This window comes from Babylonia areolata, chromosome 27 (genome assembly GCF_041734735.1).
Source record: "Babylonia areolata isolate BAREFJ2019XMU chromosome 27, ASM4173473v1, whole genome shotgun sequence".
Classification (NCBI taxonomy): domain Eukaryota; kingdom Metazoa; phylum Mollusca; class Gastropoda; order Neogastropoda; family Buccinidae; genus Babylonia; species Babylonia areolata.
The window spans coordinates 23168254-23171681 of record NC_134902.1 but is presented as its reverse complement, the minus strand read 5'-3'; the positions used below and the strand labels follow the sequence as shown (position 1 = coordinate 23171681).

Genomic DNA, 3428 nt, shown 5'->3' with positions numbered 1-3428 from the left:
GTTTTTTTCTGACTGTAGACTACACAAACAGCAGTGAAGCAATACATACAACGTGAAGAAGAAGAAGAAGAAGAAGAAGAAGAAGAAGAAGACGAAGAAGAAGAAAAAAAAAAAATCAACGAAAACAAAAGCAAAACAACAACATGACAACTGCTGTAAGTCCACCATCCACATGTACACAAAGACAAAACGACAAGCTCGAATTATACAGCAGAAACAGGCAAGGTCAGGTAAATGTACAGACATCAAGCGCTTGCACGTTCGTCCGCGTGCGACGCCCGTGCACGTGCACGTACACACACACACACGCGCGCACACACGCACACACGCACGCACGCACGCACAACACAAACACACACCCACCGCATACACACGCACACACATATATATATATACACACGAACGACAGCTAACACCAAAGCAGTTTGAACACCATTCTATTTCCAATGCACATATTCTGCACGGAAAAGAACCCCAAGCGACAACAAAACAGAAACATTATGAATATGCATAATACACAAGGAAGTGGGGTTGAGGGTGGGGCGGGGAAAGAGAGGGTTCAGGGGGGCGAGAGGTCCGGGGGGCGGGGGGGGGGGGAGGTAGAGAAAAAAAGGAGGGGGGGGCGGGCGCGGGGGAGGAGGAGAGTGGGGGGGGGGAGGGGGTTTGGGGGTGTAGACGGCGAGTGAACATGATCACAATGACTGCCCTTTTGAGCAAGAGCAAGCGAGCGAGCGAGCGAGAGAGAGAGATAGAGAGAGAGAGAGACAGAGACAGAGACAGAGACACACAGAGACAGAGAGAAAGAGAGTGTTTGCGCAATTCTTCAAGCTAAACAAACTAAGCGCTGCTGTAAGATAGCTTGTTCACACCCGACCCAGGAGTTCATATACAACAGAAAGGTCTGTTCATAAAGCACCGGAGACGGCGTGGGAAGCATGCTTGGTGATCACAATCAGGATCACAATCAGAATCGTAAAACACAATACTTACACCTCCAGGACAATTCTGCGATGAGAACAAAAAAAAAAGTTCCAGATGATCATCATGACTCGTGGTAGCAAGCAACAACAAGTTTGATACTGGCATAAACTAGGTTCTCTCTGAATAGGAGCGAGAGCGAGAGAGAGAGAGAGGAGAGAGAGAGAGAGAGAGAGAGGGAGTGACAGAGAGAGAGAAGGGGAGAGAGAGAGAGAGAGAGAGAGACTGCCAGAGATAAAGATAGAACACACACACACACACACACAAACATACACACACACACGCACACGCACAGGCACGCGTACACATACATTATCAAATCATCTAAAAGTCATGTTGTGAACAGACGTTACACAGAAGACGACACACAGCTGCATAGCTGAAAACAACCACCACCACCAATCAAACAACAACAACAACAACAACGACAAATTCATTCATCTATCAGTCATTCACGACGGAAACCAGAAAGAAAATGGAGATATGAGAGAGAGAGAGAGAGAGAGAGAGAGAGAGAGAGAGAGAGAGAGAGAGAGAGAGAGAGAGAGAGAGAGAGATGGGGGGGGGGAGGGGGTGGAGCGAGGGAGGGAGGGAGGAAGAGAGAAGGGATAGAGACTGCGAATGTGGGAGAGAGAGCGAGGATGGGAGAGAGGGGGAGGAAGGGAAAAAGAAAGAGATATGGGGTTGGGAAAGAGGGACAGGAGAGAAAGAGAGACAGAGGTGGGGAAGAGAGGGTGAAAAAAAGATGGAGAGAGAGAGAGAGAGAGAGACAGACAGACAAACAGACAGACACAGAAACAGAGACAGACAGACAGAGACAAACAGAGCGAGAAGAGAGAGAGAGAGAGACAGAGAGAGAGACAGAGGTGGGGAAGAGAGGGTGAAAGAAAGATGGAGAGAGAGAGAGAGACAGACAGACAAACAGACAGACACAGAAACAGAGACAGACAGAGACAAACAGAGCGGGAAGAGAGAGAGAGAGACAGAGAGAGAGAGAGAGACAGACAGACAGACAGAGACAGAGCGAGAAAAGAGAGAGAGAGGGGTGGGGTGGTGGAGAGAGGGTGAAAGAAAGATGGAGAGAGAGAGAGAGACAGACAGAGAGACACAGAAACAGAGACAGACAGAGACAGACAGAGACAAACAGAGCGAGAAGATAGAGAGGGACAGAGAGAGAGAGAGAGAGACAGAGACAGAGAGACAGAGACAGAGAGACAGAGACAAACAGAGCGAGAAAAGAGAGAGGGGGGTGGGGGGTGGGAGAGAGGGTGAAAGAAAGATGGAGAGAAAGAGAGAGAGAGAGAGAAACAGAGCGAAAGAGAGAAAAGAGAGAGAGAGAGAGAGAAAGAAACAGCGAAAGAGAGAGAGAGAGAGAGAGAGAGAGAGAGAGAGAGAGAGAGAGAGAGACAGACAGACAGACAGACAGACAGACAGACAGACAGACAGACAGACAGACAAAGGAGTATATGTGGAGGGCTTGTGAAGTCGTTCAACTAACTGTTTCATTCTGATCAGCTCGGACATACCAGCACAGTAATCATGTGCACTGAAACAATGAGCAAACTGAAAAACGGTGACAAAAATAATTAGCGCGTAGTTTATACTTACCCTAGGGTGTACCTGAAACAGAAAAAGAGAGAATGTCTTAATATAAGATGTACTTTTCCGTAATATGACATATACATATATATATATATATATATATATATATATATATATATATATTCAACAACAGTAGGCTCTTCATGTCTTAAAACTTGTCTGTCTCTGTTTCTGTGTCTGTCTGTCTGTCTGTCTGTCTGTCTCTGTTTACAGCGAAAATTTGCTGCTTTTTAAGAATACAAGTTTTTAAGACATGAAGAGCCTACTGTTGTTGATATATATATATATATTTTATTTTACCGGTCTTGGTATTTACCTCAGTGCTTTCTGCAAGGAGCGGTGCCCAGGACACGAAGAGAGTGTGAACTGTCTGTCTGTCTGTCTGTCTGTATGTATGCATACACCCCCATATATATACATATATATAAATAGATATACACAGACAGACAGACAGACAAAGAAAGTGGAGGGACAGTTAGGCCATACTATAATCACAGCTGCAGACAATACCCCGCCCCCCGCCCCCCCGCCCCCACACACACACGTGTTTGGGTAGCACTCATTAATTATACAGACGTACATAGGAGGGTTGGGGGCGGGGGTGGGGGCGAGGGCGGGGGTTGGGGGAAGACCCAGGTGACATGTCAGCACTCATAAAGGTGTGTGGCCGGCAGAGTCCTGCTGCTGATGATAGACAGACATGCATGCACGGAAAGGAAAGCCGGCCAGCCAGTCAGTCAGTCAGCTAATCAACCAACTGGTCAATCAATCAGTCAATCAGTCAGTCAGTCAGCTAACCAGTCAGTGAGTGAGTGCGTGAGTCAGTCATTCAGTCCTTCACTCAGTGG

The 3428-nt window shown here is 47.1% G+C and overlaps 1 long non-coding RNA gene across 1 annotated transcript in view; it reads right to left on the bottom strand.

The window, feature by feature from the left end:
• The window catches only part of LOC143301388 (uncharacterized), a 12720-nt gene extending 10120 nt beyond the window's left edge, over positions 1–2600 (bottom strand). The window contains exons 1-2 of the long non-coding RNA XR_013057772.1: positions 2587–2600; positions 991–1005 (exon numbers count right to left, since the gene is read on the bottom strand). This is a non-coding gene — a long non-coding RNA (uncharacterized LOC143301388). The remainder of the gene's footprint in view (positions 1–990; positions 1006–2586) is intronic.
• Between the last annotated feature and the right edge of the window lie 828 nt (positions 2601–3428).